General features: G+C 46.0%; 1 protein-coding gene across 3 annotated transcripts in view; it reads left to right on the top strand.

Moving 5' to 3' along the window:
* Positions 1-13,559, top strand: part of LRGUK (leucine rich repeats and guanylate kinase domain containing) — a 1,953,320-nt gene that overhangs the window by 691,059 nt on the left and 1,248,702 nt on the right. The window lies entirely within an intron of this gene.

The following is a 13,559-nucleotide window of genomic DNA, read 5'->3' on the forward strand; positions in this document are numbered from 1 at the left end:
TCCCTCAGATGTCTTGCTGCTTTTGCATCTAGATGTGGTTGCCTTCAACTCTCAAGTGTAGAGGAGGAGATAAGTCTTTTTTGCATATTATTACTTCCCTAAAACTACTTAATCTTTAACTTTATTTCTAAGTTATTACTGCTGATAATCTTATACTTCATACACCTTTGAGTGTACCATTTTCCTAGCATTATTGGTAGGCTTAGCCTTCCTTCCCTACCTACTCCTTTTATACTTAGTGTATACTTTTTCCTTACCATAGTTGATATTTTTCTCACCCTCTTTACAGATAGTTGTATATCTTCACTTACCATTGTTGGTGCTTACCTTTTTTCCCTTTTCTTTGTAGCTGAAAAAAAAAAAAAAGTTTTGTGATCTTGTTATTGTTGTAAATTTTCTGTTTTCAGATGTCCAGAAAAGCCCCTTCGGGTTTAAAAAGTGTGATGATAAGTGCGTGCAGAAGTTGCCTTATTCTAATGCCCATAATCTTTGCATATATTGCTTGGGACCAAATCATTTACAACAGGATTGTAGCATCTGTAGTGGGTTTAACCCCTAAACACTGGCTGACAGGAAAAATAAATTGATTTTGGAAGATTTGTTGCCAGCTTCTTTTTCTGAAGCCATTACTGGGGCTTAACCTCCAAGATCCCATAAGAAAAAGTGATGAACATATAAAGGCCAAGTCTCTTCCTTCATCCCCTGCTGGGGACCCCCAGGAACCGAGACCCAAGAAAGCTAAGCTTTCCAGTTCAGATTTGATTTCTTCGGCTCCAGCACTTTCAGTACCTAGACCTTCAGCACCGAGGCCATTGGCACCATCTGTGACTTTGGCACTGACTAGCGTGCCCTTTACTGTATTGGTACAGAGGGGCTCCTTGGTTCAGACTTCTTTACCAGCACCAACTGTCCAGTCGATGCAGACTGTTACGACGTCGATGGATTTATCGACGCCCATTGCCTTTTTGGCTCCGTCAACTTACCCAACACCGACTACTCTCTCAGCACCAACCATTCAGTTATCGGCACCGATCTTAACCCCAAACACGAAAGTAGAGACCCTACAAAAAGGTCTAAACCTTCTGAGTCTTCAGCCTCTTCCTCCTCAGAACCTAAAAAGAGAAATGAGATCCAAAATTACTCACGGTCCAACCCTGCTCTAATCCATTCAAGCCTATACTGGATCCTACACCCTGAGATCTGAAACCCTTATCCTTCTCATCTGGATCCAGTCCCATCCACATTGCCTTCTCCTTCTTTAGAGAGGCGTTCCAAATCTCAGTCCCTAACATCTTCTCATTCCTCCAGGAGCTCACGGAAGTAGATGTGGAGGGGATGATGAAGTTCTTCATGGTGCAAATGCAGATGGGAGTTCTTATGGCTCTTACCCCAAGTCAGGAAGTCTGATCATCTACCACTTCACCCATTACAGCTGCTTCTCTAATCCAACCTGTTGTTTAAGAGTCCTGAGATCCGACCATTCTGGGCCCATCTGGTTTGGATCTGAAGAAAGTACCTTCTTCAGAGCTGAAAACTGCTCAGAGTGCACTGCCAACAGCATCCTCGGAGCAGGATGACTCTGGGAGCTGAAGCTACCTGTCGGGTCTGGGAGTTTGGAGTCAACTCCAAGGTTTTCCAAGCCACCCTCTCCGGAGCCTCAGCATTGGAGAGCTCGGCTCCGACTTCCACTTCAAGTGAATTGTTCTTGGAGCAGAGGGAGGTGATGGACCAGAAACTTGCTTTCTCGGCTCCATTGTCTTCCTTCTTTCCAGGGCGATATGCTTTTGAGGTTGTGAAGAGAGTGTTCTGTGCTCCAGTAGGACTGATGGATCCTACCCCATTGAATGCTCCCTCTACTTCCCAGTTGTCTTTGCGTTTTGAGACTCATCACTCCACTCTGCAGGGACAGCTGGCTGAAAGCCTCCAAACTACCCAGTAGGGTATTCTAATCTCTTCTGACACTTCACCGGATCACCTCATCAAGGAAGTCCCTAGGAAGAAGAAGTGCAGAAGGAGGTACTTGGACTCTCCCTAAGAGTCAGTCACTGAGGATACTGATTTCAGCGAAGGATACGGATCCCAAAATCACCACCAAGCCGTGGCTCATTTTAAGACATTCTTGAAATCTTTAAGCAGAAGGGTGGCTTGCCTTCCCAAGACCTTTCTCCAGAAGAATCAGAATTTCTGTAGGCCTTTGGTGCTGGCCCAGCTACCTCCTGCTGATGAGCTCATTGTCTTGGTCTCTAGACTGGTGTGGAAGGAACCTGATTTAGTTGAGCCAGTCCCCAAAAGACCAGACTGGATTATGGCTCCACCAATAGGAAGGGAGTTTTGGGAAAAAGGGGTGCCGGTAGATGCCATAGTAGTGGCAGCAGCCATGAAGAAGGAACTTTCTGAACAGAGTTCCACTGTCCATCTTCCTAACAGAGAGTCTAGGGCGATAGGTTTGGGAAGCGTGTGTATGGTTCAGTGACTTTTGCACTTAGGTCACTGAACTATGTGGTACATTTTATGAAACTTTAGAGACATTTGATTAAAGAGCTGTCAAAATCTCTTTCAGGGACCGACACTGCTGAGGCTCAATCTTCACTAGCTCTCAGTTGGCTACCATTCAAGCTATATCTAATTTGTCCATGAGGCTTATCTTGCACGCTGCAGAAGGCACCTCAAGGGCAGTGGTTCAGGTATCTCCATCAGGATACATGCCTGGATGTGCCTGTGTGATTTTTGTGGAGCCCTTTGAGGCCTCTTTCATCAGTGCTACTTTTGACGGTACTTCCTTGTTTGGTCCCACAGTGAAGGACACACTCTCCGGGTGTGAGAAGGATGGAAAGACCCTGTCTGCAGTGAGTGTGCATTTTTTGACTCCTCAAAGAACCTTCTCCAAGAATTAACGAGGAAGCTGAAAAATTTAGTTTAAAAATTCCCAGGGTCCTTTCCAAGACACACTTGGAGATAGCTTCTTTAGTGGCAGGGGGGAGCTATAGTATACGGCAATGCGCATATGGCACAGGAGGCCCCAAAAACAGGGGTCTAGGGATTCCTTTTCGACAGACCCTATCAGCCCTCCTGAAAGGAGTCCCAGTTGCCTGCCTCTGAAGGCAGTCTGGGGTCGATTATCCCTGCAACAGAGAGCCTGGCTAAATATAAATAAAGACATTTGGGTGCAGTGGATTATTTCTAGAGGTTATATAATTCATTTTTCCCTACCTCCTCCACCTGCACACAAAATTCACAGTGTTCCACCCAGTTAGAGGAAAAGAGCAGCACAAGAGATACAAAAGTTGCTAGAAAAAAAGAGTCATCCAAGAGGTCCCATCAGAGCAAACAGAATCTGGAATTTACATAAAATACTTTTTAACACCAAAGAAAACAGGGGACTGGAGACCAATTTTGGATCTCAGCATGTTGAACAAGTCAGTTCAACACACACACAATTTTGGATGGTCACATTTCAGTCCATTTTGCCCTTTTTGGGCAACGATGATTGGATGTGCTCGATAGACCTTCAGTATGCGTACTATCACATAAAAATTAACAGACGGTCCAGAAAGTACTTACGCTTCTGGCTGGGAGCCAGTCACTGCCAGTTCAGATCACTACCTTTTGGCCTCACCACAGCCCCCAGGGTATTCACCAATTATATGGCAGTAGTAGCAGCTCACTTGAGACTGCAGTGATTCCAATGTTTCCATGTTTAGACGACTGGCTCATTACCACTCTGACCAGGCATCTACTCATAGAAGCACAGGATCAGGTACTATGGACTTGTTTAGCTCTAGGAATAACCATAAATTGCAACAAGTTTGTTTAGAACTGTCTTAAACATTGGAATTCATAGGAGTAGTTTTCAACACAGTATCATTGACAGCTTCTCTTCTTCTCTCAAGAGTGCAGACCATCAGATTCCAGGTCAGGAAAATAATTCACAGTACCAAAATCTCAGCTCAATTGATTCTTCAAGCTTTAGGGTCAATCTCAGTGGCCATAGTATTTGTTCCTTTGGCAAGATTTCATACGAGGATACTTCAGTGGATGCTGGTCGATTCTTTATCAACGCATGTCAGCCCCAGTAAGAATTACTCAGACATGCAAAAAGTATATTCGGTAGTGGATTTGGTAAGATCAGGTTTTACAAGGCAGAATGTTTGATCTGATATTGTTAATCCTCGTTCATTCTTTATGTGTGGGTATTGGTTCCGACCTCGGAACCGAGCCGGCCATCTTCCAAACTCGCTTCAGCTACAAACTCTCGAGCAAAAACTCTTACCCAGAATCCCCCTCTCCCTTTTACCTCAGATTCCGTTTGCCGCATCGCCATTCGGTCGTGTCAAGCTACTTCTCTTGAGCCAAGTACAATATTTTTCTTCATACTAAATTCTAAAACAGCCTTTTCTCACAGAAAAGTTATTAGATAGTTTTCTCTTACTTTATTGCATTTAGCAACTATCCTTTCTTGAATCTTTTCAGTTCCTTTCCTCCCCTTTACCGCAAGGTAATTTCTTTTTTACCATTGTTGGTAAACCCCCTTTCCTTCTTACCTTCGGGTAATTCTTGTACCATTGCTGGTATTTTTTCTGGGTTTCCTTCTTTCTTTCTTTCTAACATGGCAGATAAAAAAGGTAGTCCAGGATTTAAAAGATGTTTAGATTGTGGCCATAAATTACCTACTTCAGATGCACATTCCCTGTGTGTCTATTGCTTGGGTGTGCCTCATTTAACAGTTGACCCTCCCTGCGGGATTTGTAAGAATTTCTCTAACAGGACGTTGATTGAGAGAAAAAATAAATGAATATTAAAGGGCCTACTTAAATCTCCTTTTCTGAGGCTATTTCTGGGTTGGAGGCTTCAACCCCTCCACGATCCCATAAGAAAAAGAGTGATGAACATATAAAGGCCAAGTCTCTTCCTTCGTCCCCTGCTGGGGACCCCCAGGAACCGAGACCCAAGAAAGCTAAGCTTTCCAGTTCGGATTTGACTTCTTCGGCTCCAGCACTTTTGGTACCTAGACCTTTGGCACCTAGGCCATTGGCGCCATCTGTGACTTTGGCACCGACTAGCGTGCCCTTTACTGTATTGGTACCTAGGGGCTCCTCGGTTCAGGCTTCTTTACCAGCACCGACTGTCCAGTCGATGCAGACTGTTACGACGTCGATGGATTTTTCAATGCCCATTGCCTTTTTGGCTCTGTCAACTTACCCAGCACTGACTACTCTTTCAGCACCAACCATTCAGTTATCAGCACCAATTTTTTTGGTTCCAGCCTTAGCGCAGACAACCATTTCGGTACCAACCTTATCTTCGGTGCAGACCATGACTTCGGCAACAAAGATTTCCTCGGTGCAGACACCTGTAGTTCAGTCCTTTACAGCCCTATTGTTTTCAGTGCAGACCTCCAAGGTGGGCACCGAGCTTGCTCCGTCTTTGGATAGACCTGACTCCCCCTCAGCCGTGTCCGTGAAATCCACTAGAAACCTCTCTGAATGCAACATGTTGCGTCTTGTGGATCAAGTGCTTTTGGCCAGAGGTATCTCGCCGTCCAGGACCTATCCTTCCTCGGGAGGTGATCACCCTTTACCAAAGATCCTTACTTATTCTCCTCCTTCATTGCTTTTCAAGCCAATTGATATAGCACAGTCTTCCCCCTCTATGGTTCCCTTTATGGACCTCACTAAGGATCCGCAGTTGCCTTTGTGGCAGGAGAGTTTTGCTGCGACCCAGGATGTCAGCTGTGGCGTACATAATTTGGTATTTCACAGCCATCCAGGGTCTCTGAGTCAGCAGGCTGAGCCACTCAGGAGAGGGATGACCCCTGCCCTGAGCGCTCACCCCTTTTCAGGTGGTCTGGCCTTCCAGCTAATGGAGAAGGCTCTGGCGTCGGTTGGTAATCCTGTGCTATCACTCTCCCTGCCCTCCTCTGGACCGCAATGTACACAAGTCACTCCTAGCGAACACCAGGTGCAAGGGCCTCAGGATATGCTCCCACAGGAGACCCCTTTTGCGCTGTCTTCCCCAGCTTCTCCCTCTGAGGAAGTTCATCAAAAGAGCTTGTGCAAAAGGAAGCACATGGACACCACAGAGGAGTCCCTTACTGAAGACACAGACTTTGATGATGGGGAAGGGTCCCCTCGCTCACCCTCTGAGGTATCCTTTGGTGATATTCTTGAAATTCTTAAACATAGAGGTGACTGGCAGCCCTTGAACCCAACCTCTGAAGAGTCTGTGTTCCTGCAGGCCTTTCGGCCTTTCGTGCCCAGCCCCCTACTTCCTGGGTTACTCCACCTGCCGACAAACTGGTCCGGCTCATCGTGCAGCATGAGTGGAAGGCTCCTGACACCGTTGAGGCCATTCCCCAGAGGCCAGATAAAATTTTGTCCCCTCCTGCTACTGATCCCCATTGTTCCAAAGGTCTTCCTGTAGATGCTTTGGTGGTGGTGGCTGCAACTAAAAAGGACCTGGCGGAAGAAGAAAGACAGACTGTCCATCCGCCCAACAAAGAGTTCCGGGCTCTGGACCGAATAGGGAAGCGTACTTTTGCATCAGCGACCTTTGCAATCAGGTCCCTGAACTATATGGCACACTTTAGCAGGCTTCAAAGAGATTTAATTTCTGAGCTCTCTGAAACTTTGGCTGGAGCTGTGTCTGAGGTCCGTGACAATGTGGCCTTTCAGCTAGCCACCATTGAATCGATATCTAACGCCTTTATGCACCTGATATCTCACACATCAGAAGGAGCAGCTAGAGCTGCGAGTTCAGGCATTGTTCTGAGACGACACGCCTGGATGCACTTGTGTAATTTCACAGTACCCTTCAAGTATCCCTTTCTCAACGCTCCCATCAAAGCCTCTTCATTGTTTGGAGCCAAGGTTAAAAGCACACTGGCCAGATGTGAACAGGACGGTAAGTCCCTTTCTGCCATGGGTGTCCATTATTCTTCCCCTCAACGGGCTTTCTCCAGAAACCAGAAGAGTGGGAAGATATGGCACAAAAAGTCTCAGGGTCCTTTCCGTGACAGACAGGCTGAGCTCTCCCCTAGAGGCAGAGGGGGAAACTCAAAGGGAAGATGCCCTTTTCAGGGCAGAGGGGGTCCACATAACCAGGATTCCAGGGACTCTTTCCCTGGCCAAACCTACCAGTGCTCCTGAAGAGCGGCCCAACTGCTTTCCTCTAGAAGTGGTTGGGGGTCATTTCTCTTTGTACTCTTCTGCCTGGCTAACCATCACCACCGATTTTTGGGTACAAAGGATAATAACCAGAGGTTATCATATTCCCTTCTACCTTTGTCCCGCTCCCCTAACAAACTTACCCGACGTTCCACCCAGTCAAAGAGAAGACGCAGCATTAGAGATTTCAAAGCTGCTAAGAAAAAGAGTCATCCAAATAGTCCCTCCAGACCAGATAGGATCCGGATTCTACTCAATACTATTGTTGGTGCCAAAGAAAACTGGGGACTGGAGACCAATTTTGGATCTCAGTGTATTGAACAAGTTTGTAAAAGTACAAAAATTCCAGATGGTTACAATACAGTCTATCCTTCCACTTTTGGAAAAAGATGATTGGATGTGCTCAATAGATATTCAAGATGCGTACTACCACATAAAAGTGGACAGACCATCAAGAAGATTCCTTCACTTCCATGCGGGAGCCAGTCACTACCAGTTCAGAGTACTGCCCTTCGGACTCTCTACATCCCCCAGAGTGTTCACAAAGTGCATGTCAGTCATCACAGCTCACTTGTGACTACAAGGATTCCAGGTGTTTCCATACCTAGATGACTGGCTCATCTCCACCCTCACCAGACATCTATTGGAAGAAGCCCTGGCATACTCTCTCCTCTCTGCAGAAAGGCTAAGCATAACCATAAACTGGCAAAAATCCAATCTCACCCCATCTCAGTCCACAGAATTCATAGGGGTCATCTTGAATACAAAGAATTGCAGAGCATCCATTCCAGCGCACAGAATTCTAAGGATAAAGCAACAACTGATCCCAATCCTTTCAAGGGAGAAATCCACAGCTCACTCTGTTCTACAGTTGCTGGTTTCCATGGCAGCCTCCATCACCATTGTCCCCCTGGCCAGGTTTCACATGAGGCTTCTACAATGGCTACTGCTCACCCAGTGGTATCCCATTCAGTACCCTCTTTCAGCCAAGATTCGGGTAACTCACAGGTGCAAACAGGATTTAAATTGGTGGATGGCCCACAACCTGTCACAATGGTCTCGCCCCTTCTCCCCCCAGCAGCCCAAGGCAACAGTGACCACAGACGCCTCCCTGATTGGGGGGGGGCAATGTCAGGGACAGCCAGTCCAAGGTACTTGGTCCAAAATGGAGGCCCATCTGCATATAAATGTTCTAGAGCTGAGGGCGATGCTTCTGGCATTGCAAGCATTCCATCCCCTGCTGCCGTCTGGGACTATTGTGATACAATCAGACAACATGGCGGTGGTCTGGTACATCAGCAAACAAGGTGGAACCAAATCTTACCCACTCTGTCGAGAGCCATGAGCGATGGCTACCAACCGTATTCTTCTAGCAACGCACATTCCTGGGAGTTCCAACGTGACAGCAGACAGACTCAGCAGGTGTATACTACAAACTCATGAGTGGTCCCTGAATCCCTTGATAACGGCGGAGATTTTCAACTGCTGGAGTCTTCCTTGCTGCGACCTCTTTGTGTCCCCGACCAACTACAAATGCAGCAACTATTTCGCCCTGATTCCCCCTCCGAGACAGTCACCCAGGGACCCTCTAGTAAACGATTGGCCCTTGGGTCTACTTTATGCATTTCTACCTCTCCCCGTCATGCCCCAGTTTCTGAAGAAAGCCCGCCGGTTAAAGAGCAAAATAATCCTCATAGCACCATATTGGCCTTGTCAGATTTGGTTCCCCTTCCTTTGGCCTCACCTGCTAGATCAACCGTGGATTCTTCCATCCGCAGAATCTGTTTCACACAACTTGAACAGCCTGAAGCTCACAGCTTGGCTCCTCCAATTCCCTTGATTGCCAGGCAGAATGATATTTCTTTGCCAGTACGTGACATTCTTATTGCATCTCATGAGTCTTCCACCAGAATTACATATCTCAGCAAGTGGAAAAGATTTACCTTTTGGCTGAAAGAAAAACAGGTAGATCCTTTTTCAATACCAGTGTCGATAGTACAGGAGTATCTAGCTACCCTATTTCAATCCAGTCTATCTGCCTCTACCATTAGAGTTCATTTGGCTGCAATATCTAATTTACATGATGGTGTCCAAGACTCCTCTCTTATGTCACACAAATTATGCAAGACTTTCATAAAAGGCGTGAATCATCTAAAACCCCCTTTTAGAGAACCTACTCAACCATGGGACCTGTCATTAGTCCTACAAGCTTTGACAATGCCACCTTTTGAACCTGCTTCGTCTTGCGACTTCAAATATTTGTCATGGAAAACCTTGATGTTCGTCGTGTTTCACTGTTGCAGTCATTACACTTGGGTTATCCTGCTGGCAGGCTACCCGTAGTCGGCCTAAATTCCAAAGTCTTGGTCCGGCGTCAGTTGCTGTCACCTGTTCTCTGACGTCAGTGCACCAGGGGTATAAAAGATGCAGCTGAAGCCATTTTCTTCAGTCTTTCTTGCCACGCGGTGCCTGAAGCAAAAGCAGTTCGCAAGTGCCGGTCGGCCGACTCCTGAGATTTTTGAAATCGAATTTCAGATCTGAAGTCTTCAGTAAAGCTAAGTACCCCGTTGGGGAAACTTTTCTTGCTCCAGACCGATGTCAGAAAAAGTTAACAATTGTATTTCTTGTGGGAAGCAAATACCTCATAAGGATTTTCATTCTTGCTGTATTCCTTGCCTAGGCACTGACCACGACATTGCTAGCTGTCGGTTTTGTTCTAGATTTAACCAACGCACTATAAAGCGTCAGTACGATTTTGCCTTTCATTACTTTGGCCGAAGGTTTAATTATATAACACCGTCAGAACAGCCGACGACCAGAGTTTATAAAAAATGCAAGGAAAAGGACAGACATCCGAGGTCCAAAACCGATGACCAGGCCTCCGCTAGGCCAGTCGCCGGTTCACCAGTTCTCAGTGAGGCGCTTTCGCAGTCCCTGACGCCCGCTACCTCAGAGCCACAGGCCGCTGCCGACTCCCATGTGGAGACAACTAGGCCTCTGGATACTCAAGGTATTGGACACATGGAAACGATTCCCTCAGATGGGTCCAGAGCCACTGAGCAGGCATCGGCTTCTGAGGGTGTTTTCAGACCTACACAGTTATATGTCAAGCCAACCTCAGCTTCCAAAGCAAAGACTAAAGCAGCTTTAAAGACAAAGAAACAAGTACAGCATTCTGCTGGACAGACTTCCATGCCTAAGAAACAGATGCTTAAAATGGCCGAAGACCTAATTACTTTGATCAGGGGTTCCCATCCCCCTCCTGATAAGAGGCCTAGGCAAGACACAGAATATGATTCTTCTGATCAGGTTTCCATTTCCTCTGACTCCTCTTCAGAACAGGGATACTCTCTTTCTCCCTATGAGGATTCTGATGCTGAAGAATCTATTCCTTCAGCCTCTCCTCCTGAGGATTATTCTTTTGGGGAAACCCTGCATACCATGAGGGAGCATTTTCACTGGGAGAGCCAAGATTACTCAGAATCTAAGAAAAGGTTCAGAGACTTTCTTTTACTGCCTCAGCACAGACCTCTTGCTATTCCATCTGTTCTAGACATTGTAGTTGTATTTTCAGAGTCCGGCCTGTCTTCTGACTCTTTACCCCCTGCACCTGTTAAGCCAGATAGATACTACAGGGTTCCAGATTCTCATAAATTTCTATATAAAACCCTGCTGCGGAAACAGAAACTATTTCTCAGGGTCCCAATGGGGTCAAGGCTTCCACTGCAAAAAACCCTGTCCCCTCTGATAGGGATTCTAGGGCACTGGACAGATGGGGGAAAAAAGTTTACACTTCTGCTACCTTGGCTGTAAGGGCTTTAAATTGTCAGTTTCATATGCCTAAATATCAGCAATACTTAATGTCACTGCAAAAACAGAAAATGTTGACAAATTCTGGATGTTCTGAAAATAAGGAAATGCAGGATTTATTGCATGCAGCTGAACAAGTGGGAAAGCATACTTTGCAATATGGTTTTGATTCACTGGAGGCCTCTTGCAGGGCCGCTGTTACAGGTTCTGTCATTAGAAGGCATGCTTGTTTAAAGGAACAGTATCTGCCTGATCATGTTAAAGCAAAATTATTGGATGCTCCATTACAGCATGATACTTTGTTTGGTGTTAAGGCAGAAGAGGTGTTGAAGAAAATGGAGGATAAAGCGAAATCTATACAGACAGTAAAGGATTTCTTACAGGTACAGCCACCCAGATTTAGCAGGAACTGGCCTTCTAAGAATTGGTCCTTTCCAGTGTCAGACAGGCCACAAAGAGGCAGATACAGACGCCCCAGAGGTAGACCCCAGCCCCAAGGATCATGCAGACCTAAACAATGGGGTGCTTCTACCTCCAAAAGTGGAGAAGACAAATCACAGCTATATAGGAAACAGTCCCAATGACTTTCCTCTGCCACTGCCAAGCACTTATCTTTTGGCAGCACCCTTAGGGGAAAGCTAGCACTTTTTTCACAAAATTGGCACATGATCACCCAGGACAAATGGGTCTTGAATATAGTCTCTCAGGGCTACAGGTTCCACTTTCACACCCTTCCAAAGACAAAATGTATGCCAGACCTGCCACACAATTAATGGGCAGAGGCACAAAAACAAGTTTCATCTCTCATGGACATGAGGGCTATTTAGTGAGTACCACAGCAAGAGCAGGGACAAGGATTTTATTCAAGACTTTTCTTGGTACCCAGAAAGGACAAAGCCTGGAGACCAATACTGGACCTGTCTATTCTAAACACTTTTCTGGACATTCCAAAATTCAAAATGTTGACTCTGCAACAGCTTCTGGTCATGCTGGGCAAGAAGGCTTGGCTTGTAACTTTGGACCTCAAAGAGGCATACCTGCATGTCCCAGTCAGACAATCTTGCAGAAGATACCTCAGATTCATAGCTGGCTCAATGCACTACCAATTCTCTGCACTGCCCTTTGGCTTATCTACTGTGCCCAGGGTCTTCACAAAATGGCTGGCACCAGTAATTGCATTTTGCAGACAAAGAGGAATTCAAATATATTCCTACTTGGACGACTGCCTTATTCAAGCAGAGAACAAAGACATTCTACTGAAACATCTGGCGTTTGTAAAAAGATTACTAATTTGCTTAGGGTACACAGTAAACAAAAAGAAATCAAAACTAGTACCCTCTCAAAAGATAATATTCCTGGGTGCAAGCTTAAATACAACTGCCCAGATGGCTTATCTCATGCCAGACAAATAAAGGCAACTGACTTCTTACTTCGAAAAGATGGCAACAAAGACCCAGTTATCTGCAAGAAAAATTCTGCAGGCTTTGGGTTTCATGGCATCCTGCATTCTGCTAATTCCATATGCAAGACTGCATATGAGGAAGCTACAATGGTACCTAAAAAGTGTTTGGACTCAACATTGCCACAGCCTGAAAACATTAATTACCCTCATTCCCTGCCTGCAACAGGAGTTTCGATGGTGGGCACAGGCCTGTCACCACAACAAGGGACAGCCATTCACTTTACCCACAGCCAGGCATACACTAACAACAGATGCATCAGATTATGCCTGGAGGGCCCACATGGCAGGAAAATGTATTCAAGGCACATGGCCCGCAAGCCAAATGCATCTTCATATCAATCAAAAAGAGATGCTAGCTGTACAGAATGCCCTGACAGCCTTCAAGGATCTACTCCATCCAGGACAACTGCTGATAAAGACAGACAATACTACAGTCATGTGGTACATAAACAAGCAAGGAGGCACACATTCCTATCCCCTCTGCAGACAAGCCATGACTTTGTGGAACACAGCATTGACTTATCAAGTGCACCAGCAAGCACAATTCCTACCAGGAAAGACAAATACTCTGGCAGACGAACTAAGCAGAAACCTCATGGACCCTCACGAGTGGAAACTAGATCCACAAGTCTTCAGCATGATAACAAGGAAATGGGGATGCCCAGACATAGATCTATTTGCCTCCCCTCACAACTGCCAACTACAGAGATTCCGCACAAGGACTTATCACAAACAAGCATGGAAAGTGGATGCTCTATCATTCAGCTGGAAAAACCTTACAGTATATGCCTTTCCTCCACTGTCTCTTTTCCCCAAGGTACTCCTAAAGGTCAGACAAGAGAAGCCAAAAATGATACTGATTGCCCCAGACTGGCCACGCCAGCACTGGTATCCAATCCTAAAGAGCTTGTCTCAAGGCCTAGCCTGGACATTACCTCAAATCCCTTATCTGCTGACCCAACAAAACAATCAGATCCTGCACAGCCAACTCAGAACACTAAGTCTGGCTGCATGGCGGATAATATAACCACTCAGAACACACCTCTCTCTAAAGCAGTTATGGATGTTATTTTGGAGGCCAGGAGGCCCAGCACCAGAAAAGCTTATGCGGAAAAATGGAAGAG

The sequence above is a fragment of the Protopterus annectens genome, chromosome 11.part0 (assembly GCF_019279795.1).
Source record: "Protopterus annectens isolate FY-2018-M chromosome 11.part0, PAN1.0, whole genome shotgun sequence".
NCBI classification, from domain to species: domain Eukaryota; kingdom Metazoa; phylum Chordata; order Ceratodontiformes; family Protopteridae; genus Protopterus; species Protopterus annectens.